This window comes from Oncorhynchus gorbuscha, linkage group LG03 (genome assembly GCF_021184085.1).
Source record: "Oncorhynchus gorbuscha isolate QuinsamMale2020 ecotype Even-year linkage group LG03, OgorEven_v1.0, whole genome shotgun sequence".
Lineage (NCBI taxonomy): Eukaryota > Metazoa > Chordata > Actinopteri > Salmoniformes > Salmonidae > Oncorhynchus > Oncorhynchus gorbuscha.
In genome coordinates, this window is record NC_060175.1 from 8,386,567 (window position 1) to 8,404,198 (window position 17,632).

At 45.3% G+C, this 17,632-nt stretch overlaps 1 protein-coding gene across 2 annotated transcripts in view; it reads left to right on the top strand.

Moving 5' to 3' along the window:
• The window catches only part of LOC124025449 (metabotropic glutamate receptor 7), a 439,661-nt gene that overhangs the window by 387,768 nt on the left and 34,261 nt on the right, over nucleotides 1-17,632 (top strand). The gene's annotated exons all lie outside the window — the stretch shown is intronic.

Sequence of the window (17,632 nt, forward strand, 5' to 3'; positions counted from 1 at the left end):
GAGACAGAGCTTGGACTCTTATTTAAAATCTGGAAAAGGACACTTGTATTTACAGTTTGTATTTACATATCATTTACAACAATGAGATTTAACTGTAAAAAGCCACATGTCGTATTTGGCCCAGCTCTGACGTTTCCATGCATGACAAACACACAACAACCGTGTCAGTGTGCATGATGGAAGGGACACAAAGATGGCAAGCAGGATTGAAATCTGTAAAAGCTGCATGCACGCTTGGTCTCCCCCTCCCCAGTGCCATTCAAGGTGTCTATCTGTTCTTTAAGTGGTCTATTTTTCAGCGTGCTTGGCTGTGGAATAGGAGTGCGTAGAAGTGCAATGTGTGTCTGCGCCACTGCACAGGGGATATGCTGATGCCGCTGAGGGGTTCTGACAGCCAGCAGTGTCCCAGACGGCTCCCTATTCCCTATATAGTGCACTACTTTTGACCAGGGCACCATAAGGATTCCCATAGAGCTCTGGTCAAAAGTAGTGCACTATCTAGGGATAAGGGAGGCATTTTGGACTTAGCCTAAGTCTTTAGCTTTAGGCAGTTTTTCATTAGCTATTGTTATTGCAGGCAGAGAGATTCAGGCAGAGACACTCTGGCGGAGTGAAATATCCCCTGATACCGGCTCTTTAGCAGGTCAAATGTGTCCCAAATGGCACCCTACTCCTCATGTAGTCCCTATGTAGTCCCTATGTAGTCCCTATGTAGGGAGTAGGCTGCCCATAGGGCTGTATCTATCATAATCATCCTACCTCTGGTCAAAAGCAGTGTACAGTATAGGGAGAGTGATACTCATGATACTTCTCTCATCTACTCATTGGCTATCTTGTGTTCTTCCATCTTCCATGCATTCCTTTCTCGCTATTTCTCTATATCTCTCCCTCCACCTCTTTCCCTCTGTCTCTCTCGCTCTACCTCTCTCCCTCCTTCTATCTTAACCGTCTATTTTACCCATCTCTCTCTCCCAGTCTGTCTCACACATCCATAATTATTTTTATTCCCACCCTCTCCCTCTCTCTCCGTCTCATCTCATCTCTACAGCCACAGACAGCACACTACCTCCCTCTCTCTCTCTCTCTCTCTCTCTCTCTCTCTCTCTCTCTCTCTCTCTCTCTCTCTCTCTCTCTCTCTCTCTCTCCCTCTCTCCCTCTCTCTCGCTCTCATTCTCTCTCTACCACTCTCCCTCTCTCTTTCTCTCACTCTCTCTCTCTCCCATCTCATCTCTACAGCCACAGACAGCACATTCCCCCTCCCTCCCTCCCTCCCTGCATGCTACCTCTCTCTCTCTCTCTCTCTCTCTCTCTCTCTCTCTCTCACACACTCTTTACCTTTCTCCCTTTCTTTCTCTCATTCTCTCTTTATCTCTCATCTCAACTCTACAGCCACAGACAGCCCACTACCTCCATCCCTCTCCCTCTCTCTCTCTATATCCCTCCCTCTCCTCTCTCTCTCTCTCTCTCTCTCTCTCTCTCTCTCTCTCTCTCTCTCTCTCTCTCTCTCTCTCTCCTCTACCTCTCTTTCTCTCTCAGACAGCTCTCTCTCTCTCTCTCTCTCTCTCTCTCTCTCTCTCTCTCTCTCTCTCTCTCTCTCTCTCCTCTACCTCTCTCCTCTACCTCTATTTCTCTCTCAGACAGCTCTCTCTCTCTCTACCACACACACAAAGAGTCAGCCTGTCAAACAAACACGTAGGGAGCTTGCTTCACCAAAGCTGTATGGTGCTGTTTTATGTAAAGAACCTATGAAAGGCAGATATACCTCGTTCTTGTTTCATGCTGTGTTAGCGGAAAAGGAAAACAAATGTGTCCATTAAAATAACATCAAACTGATCAGGAATACAGTGTAGACATTGTTAATGTTGTAAATGACTATTGGAAATTGCTGATTTTTTTGGAATATCTACATAGGCATCTACATAGGCATATCTATATAGGTGTACAGAGGACCATTATCAGCAACCATCACTCCTGTGTTCCAATGGCACATTGTGTTAGATAATCCAAGTTGATCATTTTAAAAGGCTAATTGATCATTAGAAAACCCTTTTGCAATTATGTTGGCACAGCTGAAAACTGTTGTTCTGATTAAAAAAGCAATAAAACTGGCCTTCTTTAGACTGGTTGAGTATCTGGAGCATCAGCATTTGTGCGAAACAAAGACCTTTCTTCTGAAACTCATCAGTCTATTCTTGTTCTGAGAAATTAAGGCTATTCCATGTGAGAAATTGCCAAGAAACTGATCTCGTACAACGCTGTGTACTACTCCCTTCACAGAACAGCACAAACTGGCACTAACCAGAATTAAAAAAGGAGTGGGAGGCCCCGGTGCACAACTGAGCAAGAGGACAAGTACATCAGAGTGTCTAGTTGCAGAAACAGATGCATCACAAGTCCTCAACTGGCAGCTTCATTAAATAGTGCCCGCAAAACACCAGTCTCTCAACGTCAACAGTGAAGAGGCGACTCCGGGATGCTGGCCTTCTAGGCAGAGTTCCTCTGTCCAGTGTCTGCATTCTTTTGCCCATCTTAATTGTTTATTTTTATTGGCCAGTCTGAGATATGGCTTTTTCTTTGCATCTCTGCCTAGAAGGCCAGCATACCCGTATACCACGGGTATGACAAAACATTTATTTTTACTGCTCTAATTACATTGGTAAGCAGTTTATAGTAGCAATAATGCACCTCAGGGGTTTGTGGTATATTGGCCATATACCACGGCTAAGGGTGGTATCCAGGCACTCCGCGAAGCGTCATGCTTAAGAACAGCCCTTAGCCGTGGTATATTGGCCATATACCACACCCCCTCGTGCTTTGTATACTACAGTCAACAAAAACACTACTGTAAATAATACAGTATGCTAAAATCCTCAAATATTCTACATTTATCAGGAATCAAGTTAAGACCCAGTGGCAGACATGTCGAATTGACAATGGTTTAATATTCCAACAGGGGCAGGTGATAGACAGGTCAAGGCAGGCAGAGGTCAGTAAACCAGAGGAGGTGCAACGGTACTGGACGGCAGGCAGGCTCAGGGTCAGGGGCAGGCAGAGTGGTCAGGCAGGTGGGCTCAGAGTCAGGACAGGCAAGGGTCAAAACCAGGAGGGCGAGAAAAAGAGAGACTGGGAAAAGCAGGAGCTGAGAGCAAAAACGCTGGTTGACTTGACAAACAAGACGAACTTGCAACAGACACACAGAGAACACAGGTATAAATACACAGGGGATAATGGAGAAGATGGGCAACACCTGGAAGGGGGTGGAGACAAGCACAAAGAGAAGTGAAACAGATCAGGGTGTGACAACATTAATCACTATAGTATATACTACAATTTTCTTTTACTAACATAATTTATAATATTGTAACTGTAAATACTATGTATAGAACATAATAACAGTATACTACATCAAATACTACAGTAAATACATACAGCATTCCTTGTGGAGTTTTTCGATGAATAGTATAGTATTTATACCATGGTATAATATAGTATTTTTTACTGTGGTATGTTATGGAGTAGACGCAAGCCTTATATTTGCGGAAAGAGGGGATTGAGCTGCAGCCACTGCAAGAAACAGTCTCTTGAAAATTGGGAGCTATTCGATATTCAAACAACGGTAAGCTTTATGTGCAGGCGGGTCAATCGACTCTAGAGGGTTTTAACAGTTGACAGTAATCACATGATGTTTGAAGGTTTTTTTTATTCCAATGATTTAGAAATGAAGTGTACTTCTTTGCCTACTATAGTTGTGTACACTGATTATAAGTATGTCCAGTAATATAAACATTTAAAAAGAGTTTCTGCTAAATTACTGAAATATAAAGTGTATTGGATACATATGTTGTTTGCTGTGAATGTGTATCTAGCCTCCTCAGGTTGAGTTTTACCCAGGGGGCTGCACAGTTTTTAATAAAATATTAATTCATCTGATGAGAGAAAGAGAGGATGTAGAAAGGGCCAGGGGGACTTCCTGTTTTTCATGTGTCAACAGGAAGAGGGCTTTATGTTCTATATGTACATATTTAGAACACACACACAGGCAGACCTGGAAAACTATCAGGGCGTACCAACTCAGTTCATAACCCTGTCCTGAGGCAGAGACCTGCACAGACTTTACCAGGTAGTTCACACTCCGGTCCTGAGGTTGTACCCTGATTCAGCACGCAGGGCACGCACAGACACACAGACACAGACACACACACAGACACACACACACACAAACACACACACACACACAGACACACGCACACACAGACACACACAGACACACACACACACACACACAGACACACACAGACACACACAGACACACACAGACACACAAACAGACACACACACACACAGACACACACACACAGACACACACACACACACAGACACACACACACACACACAGACACACACACACACACACAGACACACACACACACACAACAGCTTTATTTATGATATGTACTATTCAGAAAAAGCTTACCTACTGTATTGTGCACATTACAACAACACCAAAGCAAATCAAATCAAATTGTATTAGCCTGCTCCACTGTAGCCCCGTCGATGAGAATGGGGGCGTGCTCTGTCCTCTTTTTCCTGTAGTCCACAATAATCTCCTTTGTCTTGATCACGTTGAGGGAGAGGTTGTTGTCTTGGCACCACACGGCCAGGTCTCATTGTTGTCGGTGATCAGGCCTACCACTGTTGTGTCATCGGCAAATTTAATGATGGTGTTGGAGTCGTGCCTGGCCTGTCTGTCCTGTAGATTAGCATCTGCTTCATCTGACCATTTTTTATTGATCTAGTCACTGGTGCTTCCTGCTTAAATTTTTGCTTGTAAGCAGGAATCAGGAGGATGGAATTATGGTCAGATGTGCCAAATGGAGGGTGAGGGAGAGCTTTGTATGCATCTCTGTGTAGTGTTTAGGTGGTCCAAATCAAATCCAAATCAAATCAAATCAAATCAAATGTTATTTGTCACATACACATGGTTAGCAGATGTTAATGCGAGTGTAGCAAAATGCTTGTGCTTCTAGTTCCGACAATGCAGTAATAACCAACAAGTAATCTAACTAACAATTCCAAAACTACTGACTTATACACAGTGTAAGGGGATAAAGAATATGTACATAAGGATATATGAATGAGTGATGGTACAGAGCAGCATAGGCAAGATACAGTAGATGGTATCGAGTACAGCATATACATATGAGATGAGTATGTAAACAAAGTGGCATAGTTAAAGTGGCTAGTGATACATGTTCTTGTCCCTCTGGTTGCACATTTAACATGCTGATTGAAATTTGGTAAAACTGATTTAAGTTTCCCTGTGTTAAAGACCCCGGCTACTAGGAGCGCTAACCTCTGGGTGAGCATTTTCTTGTTTGCTTATGGCAGAATACAGGTAATTCAATGCAATCTTAGTGCCTGCCTCTGACTGTGGTGGTATGTAAACCAGCTACAAAGAATATAGATGAAAACTCTCTCGGTAGGTAATGTGGTCTGCACCAGCTGTTGTTTACAAAAATACAAAGACACCCGCTCCTTGTCTTACCAGACGCCACAGTTCTATCCTGCCGGTACATCGTATAACCAGCCAGCTGTCTGTTCATATTGTCGTCGTTCAGCCACGACTCCGTGAAGCATAAGATGTTACAGTTTTCAATGTCCCGTTGGTAGTTTAATCTTCCCAATAACTCGTCCATTTTATTGTCCAAAGATTGCAAGTTTGCTAGCAGAATGGAGTGGAGTGGGGGTTTATTCGATCGCCTCCGTCTCCTCGGAAGGCAGCTCGCCCTCCGGCCTCTCTTTCTCCTCCTCCTCCTCTTCATGCTGATCACGGGGGTCGGGGCCTGTTCCTGAGGGAGCTGTATATCCTCCGCCTCCTCTTCACGCAGATCACATGGGGTCGGGGCCTGTTCCCGAGGGAGCGGTATATCCTCCGCCTCGGACTCGTCAGAGTTGTGAAAGAAGAAAAAGGAATCTGCTAGTCCGTGGTTACTAATCACAGTCCTGATGTCTAGAAGTTATTTTCGGTTATAAGAGACGGTAGTGGCAACATTATTTACAAAAATAGTAAGAAAATCAGTTTCAAACAGTGCAGATAAATGAACAACAAAACAATAGTCTGCCTTCTGCTCCGGGCACCATCGTACAAGGCTGCAGAAAGAAAGCTTATGTAACAGACAGTATGGACCCCAAAATATAGTTGAATATAGACATAGTTTTTTATTTTTATTTTACCTTTATTTAACCAGGCAAGTCAGTTAAGAACATATTCTTATTTTCAATTACGGCCTGGGAACAGTGGGTTAACTGCCTGTTCAGGGGCAGAACGACAGATTTGTACCTTGTCAGCTCGCGGATCTGAACTTGCAACTGTCCGGTTACTAGTCCAACACTCTAACCACTAGGCTACCATGCCATATTAGGAATCCCAATGGACCTGAATATAACATATAGACATATTAGGAACCCCAATGGACCTGAATATATCATATAGACATATTAGGAACCCCAATGGACCTGAATATATCATATAGACATATTAGGAACCCCAATGGACCTGAATATATCATATAGACATATTAGGATCCCCAATGGACCTGAATATATCATATAGACATATTAGGATCCCCAATGGACCTGACTATATCATATAGACATATTAGGATCCCCAATGGACCTGAATATATCATATAGACATATTGTTGCAATATGTTCATACTTGGAAACAAAATCAAGACATATTGTGTAAAACACTAACATATTTAGAACAAAAATAAATATCTCCAAAGTGTGCTTCATTGTACTGTACCTTGTCTAAACAGCATTGTACTGTACCTTGTCTAAACAGTACATCATACAATGAAAGGTGAGATCGTGTGTGTGTGTGTGTGTGTGTGTGTGTGTGTGTGTGTGTGTGTGTGTGTGTGTGTGTGTGTGTGTGTGTGTGTGTGTGTGTGTGTGTGTGTGTGTGTGTGTGTGTGTGTGTGTGTGTGTGTGTGTGTGTGTGTGTGTGTGTGTGATCATGTGTCACAGACCGCTAATGTACACATTGGAACAACTGTCTAAGATGTGGATTTATGACCAAGCACACATCTAAACTGATACAATGTTGTCATAGTTAATCACTTCACTCACCTTGTTCATGTTTTATGAATAAGCGTTGACATCCCAGTTTGTGTCTCAAACAAGTACAGCACTGTCCAGTTTTGAACCAACATGATATGGATTGATGATGTACAGTAACTAACAGGATATGGATTGATGATGTAACTAACAGGATATGGATGGATGATGTAACTAACAGGATATGGATTGATGATGTAACTAACAGGATATGGATGGATGATGTAACTAACAGGATATGGATGGATAATGTAACTAACAGGATATGGATGGATGATGTAACTAACAGGATATGGATGGATGATGTAACTAACAGGATATGGATGGATGATGTAACTAACAGGATATGGATTGAATGTAACTAACAGGATATGGATGGATGATGTAACTAACAGGATATGGATGGATGATGTAACTAACAGGATATGGATTGATGATGTAACTAACAGGATATGGATGGATGATGTAACTAACAGGATATGGATGGATGATGTAACTAACAGGATATGGATGGATGATGTAACTAACAGGATATGGATGGATGATGTAACTAACAGGATATGGATGGATGATGTAACTAACAGGATATGGATGGATGATGTAACTAACAGGATATGGATGGATGATGTAACTAACAGGATATGGATGGATGATGTAACTAACAGGATATGGATGGATGATGTAACTAACAGGATATGGATGGATGATGTAACTAACAGGATATGGATGGATGATGTAACTAACAGGATATGGATGGATGATGTAACTAACAGGATATGGATGGATGATGTAACTAACAGGATATGGATGGATGATGTAACTAACAGGATATGGATGGATGATGTAACTAACAGGATATGGATGGATGATGTAACTAACAGGATATGGATGGATGATGTAACTAACAGGATATGGATGGATGATGTAACTAACAGGATATGGATGGATGATGTAACTAACAGGATATGGATGGATGATGTAACTAACAGGATATGGATGGATGATGTAACTAACAAGATATGGATGGATGATGTAACTAACAAGATATGGGTTGATGATGTACAGTAACTAACAGGATATGGATGGATGATGTAACTAACAGGATATGGATGGATGATGTAACTAACAGGATATGGATTGATGATGTAACTAACAGGATATGGATTGATGATGTAACTAACAGGATATGGATTGATGATGTACAGTAACTAACAGGATATGGATTGATGATGTAACTAACAGGATATGGATTGATGATGTAACTAACAGGCTATGGCGTGAATGTAACTAACAGGATATGGATTGTTGATGTAACTAACAGGATATGGATGGATGATGTAACTAACAGGATATGGTTTGATGATGTAACTAACAGGATATGGATTAATGATGTAACTAACAGGATATGGATTGATGATGTAACTAACAGGATATGGGCTAATGATGTAACTAACAGGATATGGTTTGATGATGTAACTAACAGGATATGGATTAATGATGTAACTAACAGGATATGGTTTGATGATGTAACTAACAGGATATGGGCTAATGATGTAACTAACAGGATATGGTTTGATGATGTAACTAACAGGATATGGATTAATGATGTAACTAACAGGATATGGTTTGATGATGTAACTAACAGGATATGGTTTGATGATGTAACTAACAGGATATGGATGGATGATGTAACTAACAGGATATGGTTTGATGATGTAAATAACAGGATATGGATTGATGATGTAACTAACAGGATATGGATTGATGATGTACAGTAACTAACAGGATATGGATTGATGATGTAACTAACAGGATATGGATTGATGATGTAACTAACAGGCTATGGCGTGAATGTAACTAACAGGATATGGATTGTTGATGTAACTAACAGGATATGGATGGATGATGTAACTAACAGGATATGGTTTGATGATGTAACTAACAGGATATGGATTAATGATGTAACTAACAGGATATGGATTGATGATGTAACTAACAGGATATGGGCTAATGATGTAACTAACAGGATATGGTTTGATGATGTAACTAACAGGATATGGATTAATGATGTAACTAACAGGATATGGTTTGATGATGTAACTAACAGGATATGGGCTAATGATGTAACTAACAGGATATGGTTTGATGATGTAACTAACAGGATATGGATTAATGATGTAACTAACAGGATATGGTTTGATGATGTAACTAACAGGATATGGTTTGATGATGTAACTAACAGGATATGGGCTAATGATGTAACTAACAGGATATGGTTTGATGATGTAACTAACAGGATATGGGCTAATGATGTAACTAACAGGATATGGTTTGATGATGTAACTAACAGGATATGGATGGATGATGTAACTAACAGGATATGGTTTGATGATGTAAATAACAGGATATGGATTGATGATGTAACTAACAGGATATGGGCTGATGCAGCAGACGCCCCAATTTAGATGATAAAATCAAAACAAATTACATTTTACACTCACATACACATGGTTAGCAGATGTTAATATGTGAGTGTAGCGAAATGCTTGTGCTTCTAGTTCCGACCGTGCAGTAATATCTAACAAGTAATCTGTATTAAATAACATATTGTATGCAATATGGTATATTGAAATCCCTGCATGCAGCTCCATGATTCAGATGTGTAAACTGATATTATGTTAGCTAACAGCATCATAGGCAAGTTAACAGCATCCTACATGACATGAGGCAGGAACAGCCAGTATAGATGCATCATCTCTACATCTAACTGTATTGAATTCCATAATCCACGCCTATTTTCTATCACTCTTTACAGTACATCCACAATCATTATACTAGGGACTATGGGTGTGTCTCAAAATGCATACTACCCTGCTCTGACCATGCAAATTGTAGCACTGGAGGGTCCGGAGTATGAGTCCCAATCAAAGTATGCCAAATTGACAGACATAGCATACAGACAGAGCAGGACAGACAGAGCAGGACAGACAGGGCAGGACAGACAGAGCAGGACAGACAGGGCAGGACAGACAGAGCAGGACAGACATAGCATACAGACAGAGCAGGACAGACAGAGCAGGACAGACAGAGCAGGACAGACAGGGCAGGACAGACAGAGCAGGACAGACATAGCATACAGACAGAGCAGGACAGACAGAGCAGGACATACATAGCATACAGACAGAGCAGGACAGACAGAGCAGGACAGACAGAGCAGGACAGACAGAGCAGGACAGACATAGCATACAGACAGAGCAGGACAGACAGGGCAGGACAGACAGGGCAGGACAGACAGGGCAGGACAGACAGGGCAGGACAGACAGAGCAGGACAGACAGGGCAGGACAGACAGGGCAGGACAGACAGAGCAGGACAGACAGGGCAGGACAGACAGGGCGTGACAGACAGGGCAGGACAGACAGAGCAGGACAGACAGGGCAGGACAGACATAGCATACAGACAGAGCAGGACAGACAGAGCAGGACAGACATAGCATACAGACAGAGCAGGACAGACAGAGCAGGACAGACAGGGCAGGACAGACAGGGCAGGACAGACAGAGCAGGACAGACAGAGCAGGACAGACAGAGCAGGACAGACAGGGCGTGACAGACAGGGCAGGACAGACAGGGCAGGACAGACAGAGCAGGACAGACAGAGCAGGGCAGACAGGGCAGGACAGACAGAGCAGGACAGACAGAGCAGGACAGACAGGGCAGGACAGACAGAGCAGGACAGACAGGGCAGGACAGACAGGGCAGGACAGACAGGGCAGGACAGACAGGGCGTGACAGACAGAGCAGGACAGACAGAGCAGGACAGACAGAGCAGGACAGACAGGGCAGGACAGACAGAGCAGGACAGACAGGGCAGGACAGACAGGGCAGGACAGACAGGGCAGGACAGACAGAGCAGGACAGACAGGGCAGGACAGACAGAGCAGGACAGACAGGGCAGGACAGACAGGGCAGGACAGACAGAGCAGGACAGACAGGGCAGGACAGACAGAGCAGGACAGACAGGGCAGGACAGACAGGGCAGGACAGACAGGGCAGGACAGACAGAGCAGGACAGACAGAGCAGTACAGACAGGGCAGGACAGACAGGGCAGGACAGACAGGGCAGGACAGACAGGGCAGGACAGACAGGGCAGGACAGACAGAGCAGGACAGACAGGGCAGGACAGACAGGGCAGGACAGACAGGGCAGGACAGACAGGGCAGGACAGACAGAGCAGGACAGACAGAGCAGGACAGACAGGGCAGGACAGACAGAGCAGGACAGACATAGCATACAGACAGAGCAGGACAGACAGAGCAGGACATACATAGCATACAGACAGAGCAGGACAGACAGAGCAGGACAGACAGAGCAGGACAGACAGAGCAGGACAGACAGGGCAGGACAGACAGGGCAGGACAGACAGGGCAGGACAGACAGAGCAGGACAGACAGGGCAGGACAGACAGGGCAGGACAGACAGAGCAGGACAGACAGAGCAGGACAGACAGGGCGTGACAGACAGGGCAGGACAGACAGAGCAGGACAGACAGGGCAGGACAGACATAGCATACAGACAGAGCAGGACAGACAGAGCAGGACAGACATAGCATACAGACAGAGCAGGACAGACAGAGCAGGACAGACAGGGCAGGACAGACAGGGCAGGACAGACAGAGCAGGACAGACAGAGCAGGACAGACAGAGCAGGACAGACAGGGCGTGACAGACAGGGCAGGACAGACAGGGCAGGACAGACAGAGCAGGACAGACAGAGCAGGGCAGACAGGGCAGGACAGACAGAGCAGGACAGACAGGGCAGGACAGACAGAGCAGGACAGACAGAGCAGGACAGACAGGGCAGGACAGACAGGGCAGGACAGACAGGGCAGGACAGACAGAGCAGGACAGACAGGGCAGGACAGACAGGGCAGGACAGACAGAGCAGGACAGACAGAGCAGGACAGACAGGGCAGGACAGACAGGGCAGGACAGACAGAGCAGGACAGACAGGGCGTGACAGACAGAGCAGGACAGACAGAGCAGGACAGACAGGGCGTGACAGACAGAGCAGGACAGACAGAGCCGGACAGACAGAGCAGGACAGACAGAGCAGGAAAGACAGGGCAGGACAGACAGGGCGTGACAGACAGAGCAGGACAGACATAGCATACAGACAGAGCAGGACAGACAGAGCAGGACAGACAGGGCAGGACAGACAGGGCAGGACAGACAGAGCAGGACAGACAGAGCAGGACAGACAGAGCAGGACAGACAGAGCAGGACAGACAGGGCGTGACAGACAGGGCAGGACAGACAGGGCAGGACAGACAGAGCAGGACAGACAGAGCAGGGCAGACAGGGCAGGACAGACAGAGCAGGACAGACAGGGCAGGACAGACAGAGCAGGACAGACAGAGCAGGACAGACAGGGCAGGACAGACAGGGCAGGACAGACAGGGCAGGACAGACAGAGCAGGACAGACAGGGCAGGACAGACAGGGCAGGACAGACAGAGCAGGACAGACAGAGCAGGACAGACAGGGCAGGACAGACAGGGCAGGACAGACAGAGCAGGACAGACAGGGCGTGACAGACAGAGCAGGACAGACAGAGCAGGACAGACAGGGCGTGACAGACAGAGCAGGACAGACAGAGCCGGACAGACAGAGCAGGACAGACAGAGCAGGAAAGACAGGGCAGGACAGACAGGGCGTGACAGACAGGGCAGGACAAACAGGGCAGGACAATTATGCTGTAGAGACAAATCCAAAGAAGCATCAACAGACTATAACAACAACCATATGGTTATCGGACCATAAATAAATGTTACAGATCACCTCAAAGCCATGATTCTTTGGGAAATTAAAATGACTTTGTAATAATTGTAAAACTTGAAGCTGACTGGTTGAAGCTTTTCTCTGCTCCAAAAACCTGTAATGAGTGGTGTGTCTGTTTTACATGCCCTGTAGAAAGTCTAATTAACATTCCAGTGTTTACCACCTGCACACACACACACACACACACACACACACACACACACACACACACACACACACACACACACACACACACACACACACACACACACACACACACACACACACACACACACACACACACACACACACACACACACACACACACAACCCAATACCCCACAGAGAAGACAACAACAAACACAACACTCTTCAAACAAGTAAATGTTTTAATCAGTACACATGAAGAACAAACTGGCCTAACAATGGTGAACTACTTCCATCGAATCACTTTTCACACTTACTCACCTCTGAACCGTCAAGTTAAAACAGTGTGATATTTGAGATCATTTAAAACGCGGAATGAGTGTGCCATTTGATGTAACAGGAAGTTGTGAGTGATGTAACAGGAAGTTGTGAGTGCAATACCGTTCTGTAAGGATCTGGGTGTAGCTGGTGCAGAGGAGTCAGGCGCAGGACAGCAGAAATGAGTAACACAAGGAACTTCACTCAAAATATCAAAATACGTAAGTAACACCAGGCTCACAAACAACGGACCGAACTTACAATGAACAAACATGCACAAACACCATGGGGAAAACAGAGGGTTAAATAATGAACAATGTAATTGGGGAATTGAAACCTGGTGTGTAAAACAAAGACAAAACAAATGGAAAATGAAAAGTGGATCGGCGATGGCAAGAGGGCGCCGGTGACGTCGAACGCCGCCCGAACAAGGAGAGGGACAAGTTCAAAGTGTGGGTAGCATGTTTACAGATTTAAGTGTGACTCAAGAGATGGGACTTCAATTTAAAGGTAGCTAAATAATTGCAGTACCATGTACACAATCTTGTAGTCTGGTCAAAAAGTCTGCTGTTGCATCAACTCCTCTGATCTGTTATGCCAAGCCAGCATCCGATCTCATTTGTTATGCAGAGCCAGCATTGAATCTCATTGTCATGCAGAGTCAGCATCCATCCTCATTGTTATGCCAAACCGGCATCCAATCTCATTGTCATGCAGAGCTGGCATCCATCCTCATTGTTATGCAGAGCTGGCATCCAATCGTATTGTTATGCAGAGCTGGCATCCATCCTCATTGTTATGCCAAACCGGCATCCAATCTCATTGTCATGCAGAGCTGGCATCCATCCTCATTGTTATGCCAAACCGGCATCCAATCTCATTGTCATGCAGAGTCAGCATCCATCCTCATTGTTATGCCAAACCGGCATCCAATCTCATTGTCATGCAGAGCTGGCATCCATCCTCATTGTTATGCAGAGCTGGCATCCAATCGTATTGTTATGCAGAGATGGCATCCAATCCCATTGTTATGCAGAGCTGGCATCCAATCGTATTGTTATGCAGAGCTGGCATCCAATCGTATTGTTATGCAGAGCCAGTATCCATCCTCATTGTTATGCAGAGCCAGCATCCATCCTCATTGTTATGCAGAGCCAGCATCCATCCTCATTGTTATGCCAAACCGGCATCCAATCTCATTGTCATGCAGAGTCAGCATCCATCCTCATTGTTATGCCAAACCGGCATCCAATCTCATTGTCATGCAGAGCTGGCATCCATCCTCATTGTTATGCAGAGCTGGCATCCAATCGTATTGTTATGCAGAGCTGGCATCCAATCCCATTGTCATGCAGAGCTGGCATCCATCCTCATTGTTATGCAGAGCTGGCATCCATCCTCATTGTTATGCAGAGCTGGCATCCAATCGTATTGTTATGCAGAGCTGGCATCCAATCGTATTGTTATGCAGAGCCAGTATCCATCCTCATTGTTATGCAGAGCCAGCATCCATCCTCATTGTTATGCAGAGCCAGCATCCATCTTCATTGTTATGCAGAGCTGGCATCCAATCCCATTGTTATGCAGAGCCAGTATCCATCCTCATTGTTATGCAGAGCCAGCATCCATCCTCATTGTTATGCAGAGCCAGCATCCAATCCCATTGTTATGCAGAGCCGGTATCCATACTCATTGTTATGCAGAGCCAGCATCCATCCTCATTGTTATGCAGTGCCAGCATCCAATCTCATTGTTATGCAGAGCTGGCATCCAATCATACTGTTATGCCAAACCGGCATCCAATCATATGAATTCAACACAAAACACTAACAATGGTTTTCAATACTAAACACTATTAAAACATTCCTCAGATCATTCTTACACTGCAGCTGCCCAGCCTGGTTCAGACCTGTTCTGGTAACATGAAAGTAGAAAACACACTTGATTTAAAGATGGAGTGCTACGATAAGATCATACCCAATTAAAAGCTAAAGGTCTCCTTCTGGCAAGTTTTCACACAACGTGTAATCTCAAGTATCATGCTATCACTGCTCGTCAGACAGATATATAACTTTCCCAGACATTTATCTCACATAGTATTTCAGTTCGAAATATGGAACAGAAGAGCTGGTTTCTTATTTTATTGTTAATTTATGGATTATGAAAACTTTAGATAATGTTGCTATGTCTACAGAAACATGGAATTCATTTCTTCAGTGGTTTTGAAGTAAACGGTCACCATGGAGAGACCAGTAATGTCAATAAGATGTAGTGTACAGTGTACCTGTACATGAGCAAGTCTGTACTTTTATGTTTTCTACGTACCGCTGAGGCTGTGTATGGAATTAAAAAGTCGGCTGACCATTCCCTCTCTCTCTCTCTCTCTCTCTCTCTCTCTCTCTCTCTCTCTCTCTCTCTCTCTCTCTCTCTCTCGTGTCTTCAGTTTACAGATCACCTCAATGCTTCCTCTTGTCATCTCCCCATTGATTTGCACTCGGACAAACTAAAGTCACAGTTAGGCTGTACGTGTCTCCACAGTGTTAGTACTTTGATGATTCACCATCTGGCCTCTAATTTCCACATCTTTGCACGTCCTCTCGGTGTGATTCAACCTGTGACTTCTTGCGCCGTTCGCGCTCTGGGAATGTGGAGCTGTGAAATGCTAGGAGACCAAAAAAAATATATGAGGCGTATGGTTAACTCCCAAATGACACCCTATTCCTTAAAATGTGGAATACTTTAGACCAGAGACCTGTAGGTCCATAAGGCTCTGGTCAAACGTAGTGCACTATTTAGGGAACAGGGTGCCATTTGGGATTGCAGACGGTGAACCTGAGACCAACCCCTAGAAATCCTATAATCGACCTGGTCAATCTGCTTATACATTCAGCTTTGACACGGCAGGGAGCCAGTAGGGCTGTAAGGTGGTCTACTGGCCGTGGCTGTATGCTGCAGCCTGTGTCATGACTACTACTGCTGGTCTACTGGCCGTGGCTGTATGCTGCAGCCTGGGTCATGACTAATACTGCTGGTCTACTGGCCGTGGCTGTATGCTGCAGCCTGGGTCATGACTAATACTGCTGGTCTACTGGCCGTGGCTGTATGCTGCAGCCTGGGTCATGACTAATACTGCTGGTCTACTGGCCGTGGCTGTATGCTGCAGCCTGGGTCATGACTACTACTGCTGGTCTACTGGCCGTGGCTGTATGCTGCAGCCTGGGTCATGACTACTACTGCTGGTCTACTGGCCGTGGCTGTATGCTGCAGCCTGGGTCATGACTACTACTGCTGGTCTACTGGCCGTGGCTGTATGCTGCAGCCTGGGTCATGACTACTACTGCTGGTCTACTGGCCGTGGCTGTATGCTGCAGCCTGGGTCATGACTAATACTGCTGGTCTACTGGCCGTGGCTGTATGCTGCAGCCTGGGTCATGACTACTACTGCTGGTCTACTGGCCGTGGCTGTATGCTGCAGCCTGGGTCATGACTACTACTGCTGGTCTACTGGCCGTGGCTGTATGCTGCAGCCTGGGTCATGACTAATACTGCTGGTCTACTGGCCGTGGCTGTATGCTGCAGCCTGGGTCATGACTAATACTGCTGGTCTACTGGCCGTGGCTGTATGCTGCAGCCTGGGTCATGACTACTACTGCTGGTCTACTGGCCGTGGCTGTATGCTGCAGCCTGGGTCATGACTAATACTGCTGGTCTACTGGCCGTGGCTGTATGCTGCAGCCTGGGTCATGACTACTACTGCTGGTCTACTGGCCGTGGCTGTATGCTGCAGCCTGGGTCATGACTAATACTGCTGGTCTACTGGCCGTGGCTGTATGCTGCAGCCTGGGTTACTTTAAATGTCATCTGTTACTCCCCAACTCTGGCTGCAGCAGACACAGCACATTAAACATTTACAGAGAAACGAAGCTAGACATGCCACAAGAGGTCTCTTCGCAGTCCCCAAGTCCAGAACAGACTATGGGAGGCAAAGAGTACTACATAGAGCCATGACTACATGGAACTCTATTCTACATCTGGTAACTGATGCAAGCAGTAAAATTTGATTTAACACACACACACACACACACACACACACACACACACACACACACACACACACACACACACACACACACACACACACACACACACACACACACACACACACACACACACACACACACACACACACACACACACACAATAACATACGCACTATACATACACATGG